Genomic DNA, 27,122 nt, shown 5'->3' with positions numbered 1-27,122 from the left:
GGTTGTACCATTCTAACACACCTCCTGTGGTTGTACCATTCTAACACACCACCTGTGGTTGTACCATTCTAACACACCTGTGGTTATACCATTCTAACACACCTCCTGTGGTTGTACCATTCTAACACACCTCCTCTGGTTGTACCATTCTAACACACCTCCTGTGGTTGTACCATCCTAACACCTCCTGTGGTTGCACCATTCTAACACACCTCCTGGGGTTGTACCATTCTAACACACCTGTGGTTGTACCATCCTAACACACCTCCTGTGGTTGTACCATTCTAACACACCTCCTGTGGTTGTACCATTCTAACACACCTGTGGTTGCACCATTCTAACACACCACCTGTGGTCGTACCATCCTAACACACCTCCTGTGGTTGTACCATTCTAACACACCACCTGTGGTTGTACCATTCTAACACACCTCCTGTGGTTGTACCATTCTAACACACCTCCTGTGGTTGTACCATTCTAACACACCTCCTGTGGTTGTACCATTCTAACACACCTCCTGTGGTTGTACCATTCTAACACACCACCTGTGGTTGTACCATTCTAACACACCTCCTGTGGTTGTACCATTCTAACACACCTCCTGTGGTTGTACCATCCTAACACACCTCCTGTGGTTGTACCATTCTAACACACCACCTGTGGTTGTACCATTCTAACAGACCTCCTGTGGTTGTACCATTCTAACACACCTGTGGTTGTACCATTCTAACACACCACCTGTGGTTGTACCATTCTAACACCACCTGTGGTTGTACCATTCTAACACACCTCCTGTGGTTGTACCATCCTAACACACCACCTGTGGTTGTACCATTCTAACACACCACCTGTGGTTGTACCATTCTAACACACCACCTGTGGTTGTACCATTCTAACACACCTCCTGTGGTTGTACCATTCTAACACACCTCCTGTGGTTGCACCATTCTAACACACCACCTGTGGTTGTACCATTCTAACACACCACCTGTGGTTGTACCATTCTAACACACCACCTGTGGTTGCACCATTCTAACACACCACCTGTGGTTGCACCATTCTAACACACCACCTGTGGTTGTACCATTCTAACACACCACCTGTGGTTGTACCATTCTAACACACCACCTGTGGTTGTACCATTCTAACACACCACCTGTGGTTGTACCATTCTAACACACCACCTGTGGTTGTACCATTCTAACACACCACCTGTGGTTGTACCATTCTAACACACCTCCTGTGGTTGTACCATTCTAACACACCACCTGTGGTTGTACCATTCTAACACACCTCCTGTGGTTGTACCATTCTAACACACCACCTGTGGTTGTACCATTCTAACACACCACCTGTGGTTGCACCATTCTAACACACCACCTGTGGTTGTACCATTCTAACACACCACCTGTGGTTGTACCATTCTAACACACCACCTGTGGTTGCACCATTCTAACACCACCTGTGGTTGTACCATCCTAACACACCACCTGTGGTTGTACCATCCTAGCACGCCTCTGTAACTGTATTTATGTGTACCTGAATAAAATTACCCGATGCAAATATTGAATATAAAATAATCCAACATTAAAGAACACAAGAGCAAAAATAGATGACCACTGACATTTTTCCCCCTCAACGTTCGCTTCGAGTGCGAGGAACCGTTTTTAAACCTCAAAAAATATAGTTTCGCGGATCCCCACATGCTAATAGCTGTAGTAGTTTAAAGCTTCGTTAATCACGAAAACTGAGCGATGACTGGAGACGCAGTTCTTGGACTCGTCATGTGGGGTCCGCGACCCACTGGTTGAGAACCATCGCCTGCCTTACCTTTCTCTCTCAGAATTGCCTTTTGCTCTCCTCCCCCGTGTTCGAAACGTTGCGGAAAACGTAATGTTTATTATTCTCGGTTACATTTCCTTAGGCCAACGGTGTAATAACCGATATTTACATAGAACTAACGAAAAGTAATGAAACAAATGGGTGGGCTTACGTCTGGCAGCGCGGGACTTGTCATGTCTTACACAAATAACCCGCACATAGAAGAGAGGAGCTTTCAACGACGTAAGTGTGATTTTGTAAATGGTCCAAGTCTGACCGAAACGTCGTGGTAAGCTTCTCTCTTCTATGTGCGGGTTATTTGTGTATCGTTCCAGTCACGGTATTGTGCCTTTGTTTTGTTGTTATTTGTCATGTCTTAAAGTGTGCTATTTTAGTCGAAGCTTAAACAAGAAAAAATGTGAGTAGGGGAGAGAGAAGAGGGGAAGAAGAGAGGGAGGGAGGGGATGGAAGACAGAAGAGGGGAAGAAGAGAGGGAGGGAGGGGATGGAAGATAGAAGAGGGGAAGAAGAGAGGGAGGGAGGGGATGGAAGACAGAAGAGGGGAAGAAGAGAGGGAGGGAGGGGATGGAAGACAGAAGAGGGGAAGAAGAGAGGGAGGGAGGGGATGGAAGACAGAAGAGGGGAAGAAGAGAGGGAGGGAGGGGATGGAAGACAGAAGAGGGGAAGAAGAGAGGGAGGGAGGGGATGGAAGATAGAAGAGGGGAAGAAGAGAGGGAGGGAGGGGATGGAAGACAGAAGAGGGGAAGAAGAGAGGGAGGGAGGGGATGGAAGACAGAAGAGGGGAAGAAGAGAGGGAGGGAGGGGATGGAAGACAGAAGAGGGGAAGAAGAGAGGGAGGGGATGGAAGATAGAAGAGGGGAAGAAGTGTGGGAGGGTGGGGATGGAAGATAGAAGAGGGGAAGAAGAGAGGGAGGGAGGGGATGGAAGACAGAAGAGGGGAAGAAGAGAGGGAGGGAGGGGATGGAAGACAGAAGAGGGGAAGAAGAGAGGGAGGGAGGGGATGGAAGACAGAAGAGGGGAAGAAGAGAGGGAGGGAGTGGATGGAAGACAGAAGAGGGGAAGAAGAGAGGGAGGGAGGGGATGGAAGACAGAAGAGGGGAAGAAGAGAGGGAGGGAGGGGATGGAAGACAGAAGAGGGGAAGAAGAGAGGGAGGGAGGGGATGGAAGACAGAAGAGGGGAAGAAGAGAGGGAGGGGATGGAAGATAGAAGAGGGGAAGAAGAGAGGGAGGGAGGGGATGGAAGATAGAAGAGGGGAAGAAGAGAGGGAGGGAGGGGATGGAAGACAGAAGAGGGGAAGAAGAGAGGGAGGGAGGGGATGGAAGACAGAAGAGGGGAAGAAGAGAGGGAGGGAGGGGATGGAAGACAGAAGAGGGGAAGAAGAGAGGGAGGGAGGGGATGGAAGACAGAAGAGGGGAAGAAGAGAGGGAGGGGATGGAAGATAGAAGAGGGGAAGAAGAGAGGGAGGGAGGGGATGGAAGATAGAAGAGGGGAAGAAGAGAGGGAGAGGTGAGGGGAGACACACCAGAGGAGAGAGAACATAGAAAAGATGATAGAGGAAGATACTGAGGAACAAACAGGTAATAATCGGACGAACAATAAAACGGGAGATAGGATGTAGAAGAAAGAATGTAGGAGAAAGAAAGAATATAAGAGAAAGAAGGAATATAGGAGGGAGGGAGAGAAACAGGAAGAAACGCATGGAAAAGAAGTGTTGGGGGAATACGGAAAGAAGAAAGAATAAGGAAGGTAGGAGATAGAAGACAGTGATATGATGGTCGCCATTACTAAAATAATTTATAGAAATCTTAAGTCATCCAGTGTGTGCACCGTTACTGTGTATGTGTGTGTGTGTGTGTGTGTGTGTGTGTGTGTGTGTGTGTGTGTGTGTGTGTCCACCCTACACATACATACAAGGAAGAATATGTAGCAGTATGCCAACAGAGGAGAGAGGAGCCTTCACAGCTATTACTGACACTCCAGGACTAGTAGACAGGAGTGTACAAGTGTACGTGCTGACATACACTTAGTGTGCACATGTGTGTGTATGTGCGAGTGAGAGTACATGGTGACCTGTGGACGTACACGTGTAAATGTGCACCTTATTGTTACACCCCCACCTAACATAGCTGTCAGTGTTACCTCCACCTAACATAGCTGTCAGTGTTACCCCTTCAACTTAGCTGTCAGTGTTACCCCACTAACATAGCTGTCAGTGTTACCCCCACCTAACTTAGCTGTCAGTGTTACCCCCACTAACATAGCTGTCAGTTTTACCCCCACCTAACATAGCTGTCAGTGTTACCCCCACCTAACTTAGCTGTCAGTGTTACCCCCACTAACATAGCTGTCAGTGTTACCCCCACTAACATAGCTGTCAGTGTTACCCCCACCTAACTTAGCTGTCAGTGTTACCCCCACTAACATAGCTGTCAGTGTTACCCCTTCAACATAGCTGTCAGTGTTACCCCACTAACATAGCTGTCAGTGTTACCCCCACTAACATAGCTGTCAGTGTTACCCCCACCTAACTTAGATGTCAGTGTTACCCCTTCAACATAGCTGTCAGTGTTACCCCACTAACATAGCTGTCAGTGTTACCCTCACTAACATAGCTGTCAGTGTTACCCCCACCTAACTTAGCTGTCAGTGTTACCCCCACTAACATAGCTGTCAGTGTTACCCCTTCAACATAGCTGCCAGTGTTACTCCACTAACATAGCTGTCAGTGTTACCCCCACTAACATAGCTGTCAGTGTTACCCCCACCTAACTTAGCTGTCAGTGTTACCCCCACTAACATAGCTGTCAGTGTTACCCCTTCAACATAGCTGTCAGTGTTATCCCACTAACATAGCTGTCAGTGTTACCCCCACTACCATAGCTGTCAGTGTTACCCCTTCAACATAGCTGTCAGTGTTACCCCACTAACATAGCTGTCAGTGTTACCCCTCCAACGTAGCTGTCAGTGTTACCCCTTCAACATAGCTGTCAGTGTTACCCCTTCAACATAGCTGTCAGTGTTACCCCACTAACATAGCTGTCAGTGTTACCCCACTATCACAGCTGTCAATGGTAGCCCCCTAACATAGCACCATCACCAAGTATTCTGGCTCGGTTACTAAGCTATACTGACCCAACATTGATCTCTGTCTTGCTTTTTAAAACAAAACTCACAAGCTTAGCTTATTAAACAACGATATTTTACTAATACAAGCCTATTGTTTTCTTTTTTGAGCTAACTCCATGAAAATCAGTGTGAAGATATTTCTGCAAGTACATAATACAACTTATACAGACCACAGCTGACAACAACGACATACTACGACATAACAAGTCCCCTTGTTACGCAGAGCATTCCCCGCAAATTAGGTTAATTTTGTCGCCTAGGATGCGACCCACACCAGTCAACTAACACCCAGGTACCTATTTAACTGCTAGGTGAACATGGACAGTAGGTGTCCAGGAAACACGTTCTATTTCCACTCGTACGGGGGATCGAACCAAGGACAATCAATGCGTGAGCTGAGTGCGCTACCAACCGAGCTATGGTTATTACCTGTTGGAGGACCAGCGTACTGGTTATCATTATTTGGTCCAGTTTTGGGTCCGTTTGACATACCTGTGTAGAGACTGGTTATAACAGTGACCATAATTTTTGAAGGGGTGGACCGGTAAGCCAGTGGAAGGCCTCGGTCAGATGACCAAAATCTCCAGTTGTGAGTCATCATATAACTAAGACCCGCGTCAGGAAACACTTGTCCTATTTCCTGACAAACCTGACCTAATACCTATGTATTATGTATATAAAGTTTTAAATGTAATATATAACAAAAATTATATAGTTGAGTCACCTGGTAATGTCTGTTAGGAAACAGGACAAGTGTTTCCTGACGCTTTCCTGGAGCTTTTGGTCAACTGACCGAGGCCTTCCACTGGCTTTTATTATTATAATCACAGGGAAGGGCTAAACCCGTAGGATTATACAGCGCATGTGGGGGTGATGGAAGATATTGAGGTTCAGTTCAGGGAACTGGAGCATAGATCCAATTCCCTAGATCAAGAGCCCCTCACCAGCGTCAAGGCTTACCCCTCCACCCCACCTGAAGCAGCACTAAGTATATCTAGGCTGGTGTTAACGAGCATAAGTTGGACTAAGCCTATCTTTGTTCAGTTTTTTGCAAGTTTAGGCTACTGATTTAGATTAAGTGTAATATTTTATATTCATAATATGCGTATTTACTTATTCTCTCATCATTCTCTATTCACCTCGATTATTTTCTCTCCCTCTCAGTTTAGTGTGTTAGTAACGGTCACTAAGGCGCGGGACTGGTGCTCATAATTTACCAAACATCATTTCGCGCGACAAATGATCATCACACTACCACCAAATAACCACTTCGTCGACCTATTAGGAGAATCTTCAAGTCACTAGAGACGAGACAACTACCGGCCAGCGGAGATTGAATCCTGTGTGTGTGCGTGCTCACCTAGTTGTGGTTGCAGGAGTCGATTCATAGCTCCTGGCCCCGCTTCTTCACTGGTCGCCACTAGGTCACTCTCTCCATTATGAGCTTTATCTCTCCAGACTGTTCCACTTCCTAACAACTTTATGACTGAAGAAATACTTCCTAACATCCCTGTGACTCATCTGAGTCTTCAACTTTCAACTGTGACTCCTTGTTTCTGTGTCCCATCTCTGGAACATCCTGTCTCTGTCCACCTTGTTGATTCCTCTCACTATTTTATAAGTCGTTATCATGTCATCCCTGTGTGTGTGTGTGTGTGTGTGTGTGTGTGTGTGTGTGTGTGTGTGTGTGTGTGTGTGTGTGTGTGTGTGTGTAGATGTAAAACTGTTAAGACTATGAGCAGGAGAGGACACGATGGGCCTGGGAGAAGATGTAGATGTGTTCCTGGGTCGATCAAGCATATGGCTGCTGGAGTTCAATCCAAACACGTGCAGTCGTGAAAATTGGTGATGATGAGAAACCGGAGACGAATACAAACTGGAAGGTGAGAAGCTGCAGGTATCAACAAAATATCAGGATCAAGGAGTAAATATCATACCGAATATATCCCCATAAGAGCATATAAACAGCATGAATTCGGCACCCTATACCAGGCATGTCAAAAATAGAAACTTTTAGGACTGTAGACAAGTTATATCAAGTTCATTACGGTGCATGCAACATCCACTGTATGATTAAGAAAGCTGAAAAAGTTATAGAGAGAGACTAGAAGAATTGAACGTGGCCACCCTGGAAGAGAGGAGAACAAGGAAGGACATGATTACGACATATAAAATACTCGAGCATTGATTTTAAAGCGGATAACGACCATTTTTACCATCCAGGTACAAGGGAACATAGGTAAGCCACAGCGATGTTGGGAAGTAGTTTTTCAGTCTGAGCTCAGAGTGGCAGGACAGAGGAATAAAGTGCAAGTGGAAGTAGTGAAGGCAAACGCTGTATATGGTTTTAAGAGCAGATATAAGAGGACTCAAGAAGCCGGAAACCAGATATGACGAGTCGATGAAACTGCAGAAAAAGTCAAGAGCCGACCACCTGAACACAAATTAGTGAATATAAGAAAACATACGCAAAACACACACATATACACACCAAATAAACACACACAGATACACACTAAATAAACACACACAGATACACACTAAATAAACACACACAGATACACACTAAATAAATACAGACACACACACACCAAATAAACACAGACATATACACACCAAATAAATACAGACACACACACACCAAATAAACACACACAGATACACACTAAATAAACACAGACACACACACACCAAATAAACACACACAGATACACACTAAATAAACACAGACACACACACACACACCAAATAAACACACACAGATACACACTAAATAAACACAGACACATACACACCAAATAAATACAGACACATACACACCAAATAAACACAGACACATACACACTAAATAAACACAGACACATACACACCAAATAAACACAGACACATACACACTAAATAAACACAGACACATACACACCAAATAAACACAGACACAGATACACACCAAATAAACACAGACACATATACACACTAAATAAACACAGACATATACACACTAAATAAACACAGACATATACACACTAAATAAACACAGACACATACACACCAAATAAACACAGACATATACACACTAAATAAACACAGACACATACACACTAAATAAACACAGACACATACACACTAAATAAACACAGACATATACACACTAAATAAACACAGACACATACACACTAAATAAACACAGACACATACACACTAAATAAACACAGACATATACACACTAAATAAACACAGACACATACACACACCAAATAAACACAGACACATACACACTAAATAAACACAGACACATACACACTAAATAAACACAGACACAGATACACACCAAATAAACACAGACACATACACACCAAATAAACACACACAGATACACACCAAATAAACACACACAGATACACACCAAATAAACACACACAGATACACACTAAATAAACACAGACACAGATACACACCAAATAAACACACACAGATACACACCAAATAAACACACACAGATACACACTAAATAAACACAGACACAGATACACACCAAATAAACACACACAGATACACACTAAATAAACACAGACACATATACACACCAAATAAACACAGACAGATACACACTAAATAAACACAGACACATATACACACCAAATAAACACAGACAGATACACACTAAATAAACACAGACACAGATACACACCAAATAAACACACACAGATACACACCAAATAAACACAGACAGATACACACTAAATAAACACAGACACATATACACACCAAATAAACACAGACAGATACACACTAAATAAACACAGACACATATACACACCAAATAAACACAGACAGATACACACTAAATAAACACAGACACATATACACACCAAATAAACACAGACACATATACACACCAAATAAACACAGACAGATACACACCAAATAAACACAGACATACACACCAAATAAACACAGACACACACACCAAATAAACACAGACACACACACACACACACCAAATAAACACAGACACACACACCAAATAAACACAGACACACACACACGGGCGTGCAAGCGCATACACAACAACGCGCGCACTGCCAGACGCACAAGCAGTAAATACGCGACTTGTACAGACAATAATACAAAAATAAGTTAGTGAAAAGAGAAGGTAAGTGGAAGAAAGTAAACTGGAGCAACCATAGAGGCGACCAGCAGGCACAACCTGGTGTACCAGGACCCCGAGGTGCTTGCCAAGGACCCCACTCACGTAAACCAAGGTCCAGGAGCTGCAGCTCAACCACACTATAACATCACGACGAGGACACAGGACCCAGCCATCAGCTCACACACTAACACAACACTGCTGCCATCTACACCAACGTATACCAACTACGTACTTCCATACCTGGAGTATACCTGAAGTATACCTTAAGTATATCTGGAGTATACCTGAAGTATACCTGGAGTATACCTGAAGTATACCTGGAGCATACCTGGAGTATACTTGAAGTACACCTGGAGTATACCTGGAGCATACCTGGAGTATACTTGAAGTATACCTGAAGTATACCTGGAGTATACCTGAAGTATACCTGAAGTATACCTGGAGTATACCTGGAATATACCTTAAGTATACCTGGAGTATACCTGAAGTATACCTGGAGTATACCTGAAATATATCTGGAGTATACCTGGAGTATACCTGGAGTATACCTGGAGTATACTTGAAGTATACCTGAAGTATACCTGGAGTATACCTGAAGTATACCTGAAGTATACCTGGAGTATACCTGGAGTATACCTGAAGTATACCTGGAGTATACCTGGAGTGTACCTGAAGTATACCTGGAGTATACCTGAAGTATACCTGAAGTATACCTGGAGTATACCTGAAGTATACCTGGAGTATACCTGGAATATACCTGAACCATACCTGGAGTATACCTGAAGTATACCTGGAGTATACCTGAAGTATACCTGAAGTATACCTGAAGTATACCTGAAGTATACCTGGAGTATACCTGGAGTATACCTGAAGTATACCTGAAGTATACCTGGAGTATACCTGGAATATACCTGAACCATACCTGGAGTATACCTGAAGTATACCTGAAGTATACCTGAAGTATACCTGGAGTATACCTGAAGTATACCTGAAGTATAGTTTTTTTTAGTTTAGACAGTGGAGTAGGCTTGTTTGAACTGACTGATTGGATGTTTGAACTGACTGTTTGGATGTTTGAACTGACTGTTTGGATGTTTGAACTGACTGTTGGATGTTTCAACTGACTGTTGGATGTTTCAACTGACTGTTTGGATGTTTCAACTGACTGTTTGGATGCTTCAACTGACTGTTTGGATGTTTCAACTGACTGTTTGGATGTTTCAACTGACTGTTTGGATGTTTGAACTGACTGTTTGGATGTTTGAACTGACTGTTTGGATGTTTCAACTGACTGTTTGGATGTTTCAACTGACTGTTTGGATGTTTGAACTGACTGTTGGATGTTTGAACTGACTGTTTGGATGTTTGAACTGACTGTTTGGATGTTTCAACTGACTGTTTGGATGTTTGAACTGACTGTTTGGATGTTTGAACTGACTGTTTGGATGTTTCAACTGACTGTTTGGATGTTTGAACTGACTGTTGGATGTTTGAACTGACTGTTTGGATGTTTCAACTGACTGTTTGGATGTTTCAACTGACTGTTTGGATGTTTGAACTGACTGTTGGATGTTTGAACTGACTGTTTGGATGTTTGAACTGACTGTTTGGATGTTTCAACTGACTGTTGGATGTTTGAACTGACTGTTGGATGTTTGAACTGACTGTTTGGATGTTTCAACTGACTGTTTGGATGTTTGAACTGACTGTTGGATGTTTGAACTGACTGTTTGGATGTTTGAACTGACTGTTTGGATGTTTCAACTGACTGTTTGGATGTTTGAACTGACTGTTTGGATGTTTGAACTGACTGTTTGGATGTTTGAACTGACTGTTTGGATGTTTGAACTGACTGTTTGGATGTTTCAACTGACTGTTTGGATGTTTCAACTGACTGTTGGATGTTTGAACTGACTGTTTGGATGTTTCAACTGACTGTTTGGATGTTTGAACTGACTGTTGGATGTTTGAACTGACTGTTGGATGTTTGAACTGACTGTTGGATGTTTGAACTGACTGTTGGATGTTTGAACTGACTGTTGGATGTTTGAACTGACTGTTGGATGTTTGAACTGACTGTTGGATGTTTGAACTGACTGTTGGATGCTTGAACTGACTGTTTGGATGTTTGAACTGACTGTTGGATGTTTGAACTGACTGTTTGGATGTTTGAACTGACTGTTGGATGTTTGAACTGACTGTTGGATGTTTGAACTGACTGTTGGATGTTTGAACTGACTGTTTGGATGTTTGAACTGACTGTTGGATGTTTCAACTGACTGTTTGGATGCTTGAACTGACTGTTTGGATGCTTGAACTGACTGTTGGATGCTTGAACTGACTGTTGGATGTTTGAACTGACTGTTTGGATGTTTGAACTGACTGTTTGGATGTTTGAACTGACTGTTGGATGTTTGAACTGACTGTTGGATGTTTGAACTGACTGTTGGATGTTTGAACTGACTGTTTGGATGTTTGAACTGACTGTTTGGATGTTTGGACTGACTGATGTTTGAACTGACTGATGTTTGAACTGACTGTTTGGATGTTTGGACTTACTGATGTTTGAAATGACTGCTGGATGTTTGAACTGACTGTTTGGATGTTTGAACTGACTGCTGGATGTTTGAACTGACTGTTTGAACTGACTGGATGTTTGAACTGACTGTTTGGATGTTTGAACTTACTGTTTGAACTGACTGGATGTTTGAACTGACTGTTTGGATGTTTGAACTGACTCTTTGGATGTTTGAACTGACTGTTTGGATGTTTGAACTGACTAACGTTGGATGTTTGAACTAACTGTTTGGATGTTTGAACTGACTGTTGGATGTTTGAACTGACTGTTTGGATGTTTGAACTGACTCTTTGGATGTTTGAACTGACTGTTGGATGTTTGAACTGACTGTTTGGATGTTTGAACTGACTGTTTGGATGTTTGAACTGATTGATGTTTGAACTGACTGTTGGATGTTTGAACTGACTGTTTGGATGTTTGAACTGACTCTTTGGATGTTTGAACTGACTGTTGGATGTTTGAACTGACTGTTGGATGTTTGAACTGACTGTTGGATGTTTGAACTAACTGTTTGGATGTTTGAACTGACTGTTGGATGTTTGAACTGACTGTTTGGATGTTTGAACTGACTTTTGGATGTTTGAAGTGACTGTTGGATGTTTGAACTGACTGTTTGGATGTTTGAACTGACTGTTTAGATGTTTGAACTGACTGTTTGGATGTTTGAACTGACTGTTTGGATGTTTGAACTGACTGTTTGGATGTTTCAACTGACTGTTGGATGTTTGAACTAACTGTTTGGATGTTTGAACTGACTGTTGGATGTTTGAACTGACTGTTTGGATGTTTGAAGTGACTGTTGGATGTTTGAAGTGACTGTTGGATGTTTGAAGTGACTGTTGGATGTTTGAACTGACTGTTTGGATGTTTGAACTGACTGTTTGGATGTTTGAACTAACTGTTTGGATGTTTGAACTGACTGTTTGCATGTTTGAACTGACTGTTTGGATGTTTGAACTGACTGTTGGATGTTTGAACTAACTGTTTGGATGTTTGAACTGACTGTTGGATGTTTGAACTGACTGTTTGGATGTTTGAACTGACTGTTGGATGTTTGAAGTGACTGTTGGATGTTTGAAGTGACTGTTGGATGTTTGAACTGACTGTTTGGATGTTTGAACTGACTGTTTGGATGTTTGAACTGACTGTTTGGATGTTTGAACTGACTCTTTGGATGTTTGAACTGACTGTTTGGATGTTTGAACTGACTGTTGGATGTTTGAACTAACTGTTTGGATGTTTGAACTGACTGTTGGATGTTTGAACTAACTGTTTGGATGTTTGAACTGACTGTTGGATGTTTGAACTAACTGTTTGGATGTTTGAACTGACTGTTGGATGTTTGAACTGACTGTTGGATGTTTGAACTGACTGTTGGATGTTTGAACTGACTGTTGGATGTTTGAACTGACTGTTAAATGTTTGAACTGACTGTTGGATGTTTGAACTGACTGTTGGATGTTTGAACTGACTGTTGGATGTTTGAACTGACTGATGTTTGAACTGACTGTTTGGATGTTTGAACTGACTGTTGGATGTTTGAACTGACTGTTGGATGTTTGAACTGACTGATGTTTGAACTGACTGTTGGATGTTTGAACTGACTGTTGGATGTTTGAACTGACTGATGTTTGAACTGACTGTTTGGATGTTTGAACTGACTGTTCGATGTTTGAACTGACTGTTGGATGTTTGAACTGACTGATGTTTGAACTGACTGTTTGGATGTTTGAACTGACTGTTGGATGTTTGAACTGACTGTTGGAAGTCGAAACACGATATTTTAAAACACGTTACATTTTGAACTTCGTAAGCGTTTAATTTAGCGTTTAACGCGTTAGTTTCTGAACTTAATTCTTCTACACGTTGCGTTCTGAACTTGTGATTATAATTATGGGGGAGCGCTAAACTCGTAGGATTATACATCTCATGTGGGAGCACAGATCCAATTCCCTAGATCAAGAGCCCCTGACCAGCGTCAAATAACCTGCCTTGTGGGGTCTGAACTTGTGCTCAACACGTTACATTTTCAACTCAGGTGTTTAATACGTTATTTTCTGAACGTATATTAACACCTTATTTTCTCAACGAATATATTTAAACACTACGTTCTGAACGTGAATGGTTTAATACGTTATTCTCTGAACGTATAAAGTGCTTAAAACGGCACTTTTTTGAACGTATTAACGAGCTGAACGTATCACTTTCTGAACCCGTTCACTGTCCCGTCACCGTGAACGTAGTGACGGCTCCTACAGATCAGTACCAAAACAACGTTGAAATCTCCCAGTTCTACACGCCGCCACCAACGACAATAATAACCACAACAACAAGAACAGCCAGACTGTGTCATCACTTATATGTGGGGGTCGCACTGCTGTTAACACAGCAGAGGTGCGCTGACGGTAGCTAATGATACCAGTGTCTGGAGACACAGGTCAGCCAGTGTGAGGGTCTTGTAACACCAGTGTCTGGAGACACAGGTCAGCCAGTGTGAGGGTCTTGTAACACCAGTGTCTGGAGACACAGGTCAGCCAGTGTGAGGGTCTTGTAACACCAGTGTCTGGAGACACAGGTCAGCCAGTGTGAGGATCTTGTAACACCAGTGTCTGGAGACACAGGTCAGCCAGTGTGAGGGTCTTGTAACACCAGTGTCTGGAGACACAGGTCAGCCAGTGTGAGGGTCTTGTAACACCAGTGTCTGGAGACACAGGTCAGCCAGTGTGAGGGTCTTGTAACACCAGTGTCTGGAGACACAGGTCAGCCAGTGTGAGGGTCTTGTAACACCAGTGTCTGGAGACACAGGTCAGCCAGTGTGAGGTTGATAAGTAAGACACGTGTGCAATAGTTAGGTATCTTTAATCCGACACGTTATTGAGGTTATTTAGTCTATGTTTTTTTATTCTAACTATAGTAAGAAGACTCTCGAGGACTCGTTACAAGTGGCTTGCCCCTTGTTACTCACAATACACGAGCACTGATCGCAAGTGGCGTCCCAAAGGAGCTGATATTGGGTCCTCTGTTTACAGAGTACATAACTGGATTGGTCCCACAGAAGTGATAGGTCCCATGCTGTTTGCAGAGTACATCAGTGACCTACATGAGGAGGTAAAGAGTGACGTAAGTTGGCTGACAATACAAGAACAGGTGAGAAACTCAGACGATGTCTGAGGGTAATGATGTGGTTGGGTAAATGACAGATGTAGAGTGGCTATTAAAAGCTAACCTCAACAGATGTGAAAAAAAAATTGAACTTTGTTTAGTGGAACTGTGAAGGAGAAACAAAATTACTCGCCTAACTGTGGTTGCAGGGGTCAAGTCACAGCTCCTGGCCCCGCCTCTTCACTGGTCGCTACCAGGTCACTCTCCCTGCTCTATAAGCTTTAATCATACCTCTTCTTAAACCTATATATGGTTCCTGCCTCCGCTACATCACTCTCCAGACTGATCCACTTCCTGACAACTCTATGGCTGAAGAAATACTTCCTAACATCCCTGTGACTCATCTGAATCTTCAACTTCCAATTGTGACCCCTTGTTGCTGTGTCACATCTCTGGAGCAACAATGTTGAAATGTTCACAATAGAACCAATATAGTACCTGAGTTCACACAATATATTAAATCAAAAAGTTCAAAGGTAACACTCCCAGGGTGTTAGTAACCACCCTGGGAGGTGTGTTAGTAACCACCCTGGGAGGTGTGTTAGTAACCACCCTGGGAGGTGTGTTAGTAACCACCCTGGGAGGTGTGTTAGTAACCACCCTGGGAGGTGTGTTAGTAACCACCCTGGGAGGTGTGTTAGTAACCACCCTGGGAGGTGTGTTAGTAACCACCCTGGGAGGTGTGTTAGTAACCACCCTGGGAGGTGTGTTAGTAACCACCCTGGGAGGTGTGTTAGTAACCACCCTGGGAGGTGTGTTAGTAACCACCCTGGGAGGTGTGTTAGTAACCACCCTGGGAGGTGTGTTAGTAACCACCCTGGGAGGTGTGTTAGTAACCACCCTGGGAGGTGTGTTAGTAACCACCCTGGGAGGTGTGTTAGTAACCACCCTGGGAGGTGTGTTAGTAACCACCCTGGGAGGTGTGTTAGTAACCACCCTGGGAGGTGTGTTAGTAACCACCCTGGGAGGTGTGTGTTAGTAACCACCCTGGGAGGTGTGTTAGTAACCACCCTGGGAGGTGTGTGTTAGTAACCACCCTGGGAGGTGTGTTAGTAACCACCCTGGGAGGTGTGTTAGTAACCACCCTGGGAGGTGTGTTAGTAACCACCCTGGGAGGTGTGTTAGTAACCACCCTGGGAGGTGTGTTAGTAACCACCCTGGGAGGTGTGTTAGTAACCACCCTGGGAGGTGTGTTAGTAACCACCCTGGGAGGTGTGTTAATAACCACCCTGGGAGGTGTGTTAATAACCACCCTGGGAGGTGTGTTAGTAACCACCCTGGGAAGTGTGTTAGTAACCACCCTGGGAGGTGTGTTAGTAACCACCCTGGGAGGTGTGTTAGTAACCACCCTGGGAGGTGTGTTAGTAACCACCCTGGGAGGTGTGTTAGTAACCACCCTGGGAGGTGTGTTAGTAACCACCCTGGGAGGTGTGTTAGTAACCACCCTGGGAGGTGTGTTAGTAACCACCCTGGGAGGTGTGTTAGTAACCACCCTGGGAGGTGTGTTAGTAACCACCCTGGGAGGTGTGTTAGTAAAGAGTAACCACCCTGGGAGTCAGTATCTGACCAGCAGGGCTGTGGTTCGTAAGTTAGGTTACGTGCGGCTAGCAGTAACAGCCTGGTTGGTCAGGCCTTGATCCACCACGAGGCCTGGTCTCAGACCGAGCCGCGGGGGCGTTGACCCCCGGAACCCTCTCCAGGTATACTATCCCACTGCTGCCACCACTATCCCACCCCTGCCACCACTGTTCCACCACTGCCACCGCTATCCCACCACTGTTTCACCATTGCCACCACTATCACATCACTGTTCCACCACTGCCACCACTGTCCCACCACTGTTCCACCACTATCCCACCCCTGCCACCACTGTTCCACCACTGCCACCACTATCCCATCACTGTTCCACCACTGCCACCACTGTTCCACCACTATCCCACCCCTGCCACCACTGTTCCACCACTACCACCACTGTCCCACCACTGTTCCACCAATGCCACCACTATCCCCCCAATACCACCACTGTCCCACCACTGCCACCACTACCACCACTATCCCACCACTGCCACAACTATTCCACCACTGCCACCACTATCCCATCACTGCAACCACTATCCCACCACTGCCACTATTATACCATCACTGTTCCACCACTGCCACCACTATCCCACCACTGCCACCACTATCCCATCACTGCCACTACTATACCATCACTGTTTCACCACTGCCACCACTATCCCACCACTGCCACTACTATCCCATCATTGTTCCACCACTGCCACTAGTATCCCATCACTGTTCCACCACTACCACCACTGTTCCACCACTGCCACCACTATCCCATCACTATTCCACCACTACCACCACTGCCACCACTATCTCACCACTACCACCACTGCCACCACTATCCCACCACTACCACCACTGCCACCACTATCACCACTGTCACCACTATCCCACCACTGCCACCACTATCCCACCACTACCACCACTGCCACCACTATCACCACTGCCACCACTATTCCACCACTACCACCCCTGCCACCACTATCACCACTGCCACCACTATCCCACCACTACCACCACTATCCCAACACTGCCACCACTACCACCACTGCCATCACTATCCCACCACTGTCCCACCACTGCCACCACTATCACCACTATATACTCCCATCTTGTGGGCAGTATGAGAATTCACAATCTTGTGGAAGGTCCTTGATAGGAAGGGTAGTGTAAGCCCACAGCCTGGGTCTAGCTTGAGCTGTGACTCGACCCCTGCAACCACAAATAGGCGAGTACACGTGAGTGCACACGCATGCGCCGTGCACTGTGCCACCAGACGTTAAAATGGCTTGCCCACAGTAACCTGTGGCACAGTGACTGTACATTCCGACATCACAGACGCAACACAAACAAGTGTACATGGGTGTACATAGGGACAGGGATAGGGGTGTACATAGGTACAGGGATAGCAGTGTACAGAGGTACAGGGATAGGAGTGTACATAGGCACAGGGATAGCAGTGTACAGAGGTACAACGATGGCAGTGTACAGAGGTACACGGATAGCAGTGTACATAGATACAGGGATAGGAGTGTACACAGGTACAGCAATAGGAGTATACATAGGTACAGGGTTAGGAGTGTACATAGGTACAGGGACAGAATTGTACATATGTACAGGGACAGGAGTGTACATAGGTACAGGGACAGGAGTGTACATAGGTACAGGGACAGGAGTGTACATAGGTACAGGGACAGGAGTGTACATAAGTACATGGATAGCAGTGAATATAGGTACAGGGATAGGAGTGCACACAGGTACAGCAATAGGAGTATACATAGGTACAGGGTTAGGAGTGTACATAGGTACAGGGACAGAAGTGTACATAGGTATAGGGACAGAAGTGTACATAGGTACAGGGACAGGAGTGTACATAGGTACAGGGACAGGAGTGTACATAGGTACAGGGACAGGAGTGTACATAGGTACAGGGACAGGAGTGTACATAAGTACATGGATAGTGTATATAGGTACAAGGATAGGAGTGTGCATAGGTACATGGATAGGAGTGTACATGGGTGTACATAAACGTACAAAACACGTACACTCATGTACATTTTACGAGGAAATACTGTAGTGGCAGGGGCAGTGTACAAGTACACATGAATGTACAAAATACGTACAGGTACAGTGTGTACAGGTGGTGGTGCCTGCCACACTACAGTGTGTACAGGTGGCGGTGCCTGCCACACTACAGTGTGTACAGGTGGTGGTGCCTGCCACACTACAGTGTGTACAGGTGGCGGTGCCTGCCACACTACAGTGTGTACAGGTGGCGGTGCCTGCCACACTACAGTGTGTACAGGTGGTGGTGCCTGCCACACTACAGTGTGTACAGGTGGCGGTGCCTGCCACACTACAGTGTGTACAGGTGGCGGTGCCTGCCACACTACAGTGTGTACAGGTGGCGGTGCCTGCCACACTACAGTGTGTACAGGTGGCGGTGCCTGCCACACTACAGTGTGTACAGGTGGTGGTGCCTGCCACACTACAGTGTGTACAGGTGGTGGTGCCTGCCACACTACAGTGTGTACAGGTGGCGGTGCCTGCCACACTACAGTGTGTACAGGTGGTGGTGCCTGCCACACTACAGTGTGTACAGGTGGCGGTGCCTGCCACACTACAGTGTGTACAGGTGGCGGTGCCTGCCACACTACAGTGTGTACAGGTGGTGGTGCCTGCCACACTACAGTGTGTACAGGTGGCGGTGCCTGCCACACTACAGTGTGTACAGGTGGCGGTGCCTGCCACACTACAGTGTGTACAGGTGGCGGTGCCTGCCACACTACAGTGTGTACAGGTGGCGGTGCCTGCCACACTACAGTGTGTACAGGTGGCGGTGCCTGCCACACTTCAGTGTGTACAGGTGGCGGTGCCTGCCACACTTCAGTGTGTACAGGTGGCGGTGCCTGCCACACTACAGTGTGTACAGGTGGCGGTGCCTGCCACACTACAGTGTGTACAGGTGGTGGTGCCTGCCACACTACAGTGTGTACAGGTGGCGGTGCCTGCCACACTACAGTGTGTACAGGTGGCGGTGCCTGCCACACTACAGTGTGTACAGGTGGTGGTGCCTGCCACACTACAGTGTGTACAGGTGGCGGTGCCTGCCACACTACAGTGTGTACAGGTGGTGGTGCCTGCCACACTTCAGTGTGTACAGGTGGCGGTGCCTGCCACACTTCAGTGTGTACAGGTGGCGGTGCCTGCCAAACTACAGTGTGTACAGGTGGCGGTGCCTGCCACACTACAGTGTGTACAGGTGGCGGTGCCTGCCACACTACAGTGTGTACAGGTGGTGGTGCCTGCCACACTTCAGTGTGTACAGGTGGCGGTGCCTGCCACACTTCAGTGTGTACAGGTTGTGGTGCCTGCCACACTACAGTGTGTACAGGTGGCGGTGCCTGCCACACTTCAGTGTGTACAGGTGGTGGTGCCTGCCACACTACAGTGTGTACAGGTGGCGGTGCCTGCCACACTACAGTGTGTACAGGTTGTGGTGCCTGCCACACTACAGTGTGTACAGGTGGTGGTGCCTGCCACACTACAGTGTGTACAGGTGGCGGTGCCTGCCACACTACAGTGTGTACAGGTTGTGGTGCCTGCCACACTACAGTGTGTACAGGTGGTGGTGCCTGCATCACTTCAGTGTGTACAGGTGGCGGTGCCTGCCACACTACAGTGTGTACAGGTTGTGGTGCCTGCCACACTACAGTGTGTACAGGTGGTGGTGCCTGCCACACTACAGTGTGTACAGGTGGCGGTGCCTGCCACACTACAGTGTGTACAGGTTGTGGTGCCTGCCACACTACAGTGTGTACAGGTGGTGGTGCCTGCCACACTACAGTGTGTACAGGTGGCGGTGCCTGCCACACTACAGTGTGTACAGGTTGTGGTGCCTGCCACACTACAGTGTGTACAGGTGGTGGTGCCTGCCACACTTCAGTGTGTACAGGTGGCGGTGCCTGCCACACTACAGTGTGTACAGGTGGCGGTGCCTGCCACACTTCAGTGTGCACAGGTGGCGGTGCCTGCCACACTTCAGTGTGTACAGGTGGCGGTGCCTGCCACACTACAGTGTGTACAGGTGGCGGTGCCTGCCACACTACAGTGTGTACAGGTGGCGGTGCCTGCCACACTACAGTGTGTACAGGTGGCGGTGGCTGCCACACTACAGTGTGTACAGGTGGTGGTGCCTGCCACACTACAGTGTGTACAGGTGGCGGTGCCTGCCACACTTCAGTGTGTACAGGTGGCGGTGCCTGCCACACTACAGTGTGTACAGGTGGCGGTGCCTGCCACACTTCAGTGTGTACAGGTGGTGGTGCCTGCCACACTACAGTGTGTACAGGTGGTGGTGCCTGCCACACTACAGTGTGTACAGGTGGCGGTGCCTGCCACACTTCAGTGTGCACAGGTGGCGGTGCCTGCCACACTTCAGTGTACAGGTGGCGGTGCCTGCCACACTACAGTGTGTACAGGTGGCGGTGCCTGCCACACTACAGTGTGTACAGGTGGCGGTGCCTGCCACACTACAGTGTGTACAGGTGGCGGTGGCTGCCACACTACAGTGTGTACAGGTGGTGGTGCCTGCCACACTACAGTGTGTACAGGTGGCGGTGGCTGCCACACTACAGTGTGTACAGGTAACGGTGGCTGCCACACTACAGTGTGTACAGGTGGCGGTGCCTGCCACACTACAGTGTGTACAGGTGGCGGTGCCTGCCACACTACAGTGTGTACAGGTGGTGGTGCCTGCCACACTACAGTGTGTACAGGTTGTGGTGCCTGCCACACTACAGTGTGTACAGGTGGTGGTGCCTGCCACACTTCAGTGTGTACAGGTGGCGGTGCCTGCCACACTTCAGTGTGTACAGGTGGCGGTGCCTGCCACACTACAGTGTGTACAGGTGGCGGTGCCTGCCACACTACAGTGTGTACAGGTGGCGGTGCCTGCCACACTACAGTGTGTACAGGTGGTGGTGCCTGCCACACTACAGTGTGTACAGGTGGTGGTGCCTGCCACACTACAGTGTGTACAGGTGGTGGTGCCTGCCACACTACAGTGTGTACAGGTGGCGGTGCCTGCCACACTACAGTGTGTACAGGTGGTGGTGCCTGCCACACTACAGTGTGTACAGGTGCGGTGCCTGCCACACTACAGTGTGTACAGGTGGTGGTGCCTGCCACACTACAGTGTGTACAGGTGGTGGTGCCTGCCACACTACAGTGTGTACAGGTGGCGGTGCCTGCCACACCTCAGTGTGCACAGGTGGCGGTGCCTGCCACACTTCAGTGTGTACAGGTGGCGGTGCCTGCCACACTACAGTGTGTACAGGTGGCGGTGCCTCCCACACTACAGTGTGTACAGGTGGTGGTGCCTGCCACACTACAGTGTGTACAGGTGGTGGTGCCTGCCACACTACAGTGTGTACAGGTGGTGGTGCCTGCCACACTACAGTGTGTACAGGTGGCGGTGCCTGCCACACTACAGTGTGTACAGGTGGTGGTGCCTGCCACACTACAGTGTGTACAGGTGGTGGTGCCTGCCACACTACAGTGTGTACAGGTGGCGGTGCCTGCCACACTACAGTGTGTACAGGTGGTGGTGCCTGCCACACTACAGTGTGTACAGGTGGCGGTGTCTGCCACACTTCAGTGTGTACAGGTGGCGGTGCCTGCCACACTACAGTGTGTACAGGTGGCGGTGCCTGCCACACTACAGTGTGTACAGGTGGCGGTGCCTGCCACACTACAGTGTGTACAGGTGGCGGTGGCTGCCACACTACAGTGTGTACAGGTGGTGGTGCCTGCCACACTACAGTGTGTACAGGTGGCGGTGGCTGCCACACTACAGTGTGTACAGGTGGCGGTGGCTGCCACACTACAGTGTGTACAGGTGGCGGTGCCTGCCACACTACAGTGTGTACAGGTGGCGGTGCCTGCCACACTACAGTGTGTACAGGTGGTGGTGCCTGCCACACTACAGTGTGTACAGGTGTGTGCCTGCCACAGGTTGTGGTGCCTGCCACACGACAGTGTGTACAGGGTGTTGTGCCTGCCACACTACAGTGTGTACAGGTGGCGGTGCCTGCCACACTACAGTGTGTACAGGTGGCGGTGCCTGCCACACTACAGTGTGTACAGGTGGCGGTGCCTGCCACACTACAGTGTGTACAGGTGGTGGTGCCTGCCACACTACAGTGTGTACAGGTTGTGGTGCCTGCCACACTACAGTGTGTACAGGTGGTGGTGCCTGCCACACTTCAGTGTGTACAGGTGGCGGTGCCTGCCACACTTTCAGTGTGTACAGGTGGCGGTGCCTGCCACACTACAGTGTGTACAGGTGGCGGTGCCTGCCACACTACAGTGTGTACAGGTGGCGGTGCCTGCCACACTACAGTGTGTACAGGTGGTGGTGCCTGCCACACTACAGTGTGTACAGGTGGTGGTGCCTGCCACACTACAGTGTGTACAGGTGGTGGTGCCTGCCACACTACAGTGTGTACAGGTGGCGGTGCCTGCCACACTACAGTGTGTACAGGTGGTGGTGCCTGCCACACTACAGTGTGTACAGGTGGCGGTGCCTGCCACACTACAGTGTGTACAGGTGGTGGTGCCTGCCACACTACAGTGTGTACAGGTGGTGGTGCCTGCCACACTACAGTGTGTACAGGTGGCGGTGCCTGCCACACTTCAGTGTGCACAGGTGGCGGTGCCTGCCACACTTCAGTGTGTACAGGTGGCGGTGCCTGCCACACTACAGTGTGTACAGGTGGCGGTGCCTGCCACACTACAGTGTGTACAGGTGGTGGTGCCTGCCACACTACAGTGTGTACAGGTGGTGGTGCCTGCCACACTACAGTGTGTACAGGTGGTGGTGCCTGCCACACTACAGTGTGTACAGGTGGCGGTGCCTGCCACACTACAGTGTGTACAGGTGGCGGTGCCTGCCACACTACAGTGTGTACAGGTGGCGGTGCCTGCCACACTACAGTGTGTACAGGTGGTGGTGCCTGCCACACTACAGTGTGTACAGGTGGTGGTGCCTGCCACACTACAGTGTGTACAGGTGGCGGTGCCTGCCACACTTCAGTGTGCACAGGTGGCGGTGCCTGCCACACTTCAGTGTGTACAGGTGGCGGTGCCTGCCACACTACAGTGTGTACAGGTGGCGGTGCCTGCCACACTACAGTGTGTACAGGTGGCGGTGCCTGCCACACTACAGTGTGTACAGGTGGCGGTGCCTGCCACACTACAGTGTGTACAGGTGGTGGTGCCTGCCACACTACAGTGTGTACAGGTGGCGGTGCCTGCCACACTACAGTGTGTACAGGTGGCGGTGCCTGCCACACTACAGTGTGTACAGGTGGCGGTGCCTGCCACACTACAGTGTGTACAGGTGGCGGTGCCTGCCACACTACAGTGTGTACAGGTGGTGGTGCCTGCCACACTACAGTGTGTACAGGTGGTGGTGCCTGCCACACTACAGTGTGTACAGGTGGCGGTGCCTGCCACACTTCAGTGTGTACAGGTGGCGGTGCCTGCCACACTACAGTGTGTACAGGTGGCGGTGCCTGCCACACTACAGTGTGTACAGGTGGTGGTGCCTGCCACACTACAGTGTGTACAGGTGGTGGTGCCTGCCACACTACAGTGTGTACAGGTGGTGGTGCCTGCCACACTACAGTGTGTACAGGTGGTGGTGCCTGCCACACTACAGTGTGTACAGGTGGTGGTGCCTGCCACACTACAGTGTGTACAGGTGGTGGTGCCTGCCACACTTCAGTGTGTACAGGTGGCGGTGCCTGCCACACTACAGTGTGTACAGGTGGCGGTGCCTGCCACACTACAGTGTGTACAGGTGGCGGTGCCTGCCACACTACAGTGTGTACAGGTGGTGGTGCCTGCCACACTACAGTGTGTACAGGTGGCGGTGCCTGCCACACTTCAGTGTGTACAGGTGGCGGTGCCTGCCACACTACAGTGTGTACAGGTGGTGGTGCCTGCCACACTACAGTGTGTACAGGTGGCGGTGGCTGCCACACTACAGTGTGTACAGGTGGCGGTGCCTGCCACACTACAGTGTGTACAGGTGGCGGTGCCTGCCACACTACAGTGTGTACAGGTGGTGGTGCCTGCCACACTACAGTGTGTACAGGTGGTGGTGCCTGCCACACTACAGTGTGTACAGGTGGCGGTGCCTGCCACACTACAGTGTGTACAGGTGGTGGTGCCTGCCACACTACAGTGTGTACAGGTGGCGGTGCCTGCCACACTTCAGTGTGTACAGGTGGCGGTGCCTGCCACACTTCAGTGTGTACAGGTGGCGGTGCCTGCCACACTACAGTGTGTACAGGTGGTGGTGCCTGCCACACTTCAGTGTGTACAGGTGGCGGTGCCTGCCACACTACAGTGTGTACAGGTGGCGGTGCCTGCCACACTACAGTGTGTACAGGTGGTGGTGCCTGCCACACTTCAGTGTGTACAGGTGGCGGTGCCTGCCACACTACAGTGTGTACAGGTGGCGGTGCCTGCCACACTACAGTGTGTACAGGTGGCGGTGCCTGCCACACTACAGTGTGTACAGGTGGCGGTGCCTGGTGCCTGCCACACTACAGTGTGTACAGGTGTACAGGTGGCGGTGCCTGCCACACTACAGTGTGTACAGGTGGCGGTGCCTGCCACACTACAGTGTGTACAGGTGGGTGGCGGTGCCTGCCACACTACAGTGTGTACAGGTGGCGGTGCCTGCCACACTACAGTGTGTACTGGTGGCGGTGCCTGCATCTCGACAGTGTGTACACCTGGCGGTGCCTGCAACACTACAGTGTGTACAGGTGGCGGTGCCTGCCACACTACAGTGTGTACAGGTGGCGGTGCCTGCCACACTACAGTGTGTACAGGTGGCGGTGCCTGCCACACTACAGTGTGTACAGGTGGCGGTGCCTGCCACACTACAGTGTGTACAGGTGGCGGTGCCTGCCACACTACAGTGTGTACAGGTGGCGGTGCCTGCCACACTACAGTGTGTACAGGTGGCGGTGCCTGCCACACTACAGTGTGTACAGGTGGCGGTGCCTGCCACACTACAGTGTGTACAGGTGGCGGTGCCTGCCACACTACAGTGTGTACAGGTGGTGGTGCCTGCCACACTACAGTGTGTACAGGTGGCGGTGCCTGCCACACTACAGTGTGTACAGGTGGCGGTGCCTTCCACACTTCAGTGTGTACAGGTGGCGGTGTACACTACAGTGTGTACAGGTGGCGGTGCCTGCCACACTACAGTGTGTACAGGTGGCGGTGCCTGCCACACTACAGTGTGTACAGGTGGCGGTGCCTGCCAGACTACAGTGTGTACAGGTGGCGGTGCCTGCCACACTACAGTGTGTACAGGGGGTGGTGCCTGCCACACTACAGTGTGTACAGGTGGCGGTGGTGCCTGCCACACTACAGTGTGTACAGGTGGCGGTGCCTGCCACACTACAGTGTGTACAGGTGGTGGTGCCTGCCACACTACAGTGTGTACAGGTGGTGGTGCCTGCCACACTACAGTGTGTACAGGTGGTGGTGCCTGCCACACTTCAGTGTGTACAGGTGGTGGTGCCTGCCACACTACAGTGTGTACAGGTGGTGGTGCCTGGTGCCTGCCGCACTACAGTGTGTACAGGTGGTGGTGCCTGCCACACTACAGTGTGTACAGGTGGTGGTGCCTGCCACACTACAGTGTGTACAGGTGGTGGTGCCTGCCACACTACAGTGTGTACAGGTGGTGGTGCCTGCCACACTACAGTGTGTACAGGTGGTGGTGCCTGCCACACTACAGTGTGTACAGGTGGTGGTGCCTGCCACACTACAGTGTGTACAGGTGGCGGTGCCTGCCACACTACAGTGTGTACAGGTGGCGGTGGTGCCTGCCACACTACAGTGTGTACAGGTGGCGGTGCCTGCCACACTACAGTGTGTACAGGTGGTGGTGCCTGCCACACTACAGTGTGTACAGGTGGCGGTGGTGCCTGCCACACTACAGTGTGTACAGGTGGTGGTGCCTGCCACACTACAGTGTGTACAGGTGGCGGTGCCTGCCACACTACAGTGTGTACAGGTGGTGGTGCCTGCCACACTACAGTGTGTACAGGTGGCGGTGCCTGCCACACTACAGTGTGTACAGGTGGTGGTGCCTGCCACACTACAGTGTGTACAGGTGGCGGTGCCTGCCACACTACAGTGTGTACAGGTGGCGGTGCCTGCCACACTACAGTGTGTACAGGTGGCGGTGCCTGCCACACTACAGTGTGTACAGGTGGCGGTGCCTGCCACACTACAGTGTGTACAGGTGGCGGTGCCTGCCACACTACAGTGTGTACAGGTGGCGGTGCCTGCCACACTACAGTGTGTACAGGTGGTGGTGCCTGCCACACTACAGTGTGTACAGGTGGCGGTGCCTGCCACACTACAGTGTGTACAGGTGGTGGTGCCTGCCACACTTCAGTGTGTACAGGTGGTGGTGCCTGCCACACTACAGTGTGTACAGGTGGTGGTGCCTGCCACACTACAGTGTGTACAGGTGGCGGTGCCTGCCACACTACAGTGTGTACAGGTGGCGGTGCCTGCCACACTACAGTGTGTACAGGTGGCGGTGCCTGCCACACTACAGTGTGTACAGGTGGCGGTGCCTGCCACACTACAGTGTGTACA

At 49.2% G+C, this 27,122-nt stretch overlaps 1 protein-coding gene across 1 annotated transcript in view; it reads right to left on the bottom strand.

Annotated features, from left to right (window-relative positions):
- The window catches only part of LOC128694128 (uncharacterized), a 120,776-nt gene that overhangs the window by 47,525 nt on the left and 46,129 nt on the right, over positions 1-27,122 (bottom strand). The window lies entirely within an intron of this gene.

This window comes from Cherax quadricarinatus, chromosome 43, assembly GCF_038502225.1.
Source record: "Cherax quadricarinatus isolate ZL_2023a chromosome 43, ASM3850222v1, whole genome shotgun sequence".
NCBI lineage: Eukaryota > Metazoa > Arthropoda > Malacostraca > Decapoda > Parastacidae > Cherax > Cherax quadricarinatus.
This window is presented reverse-complemented; position numbering and strand designations above follow the sequence as displayed.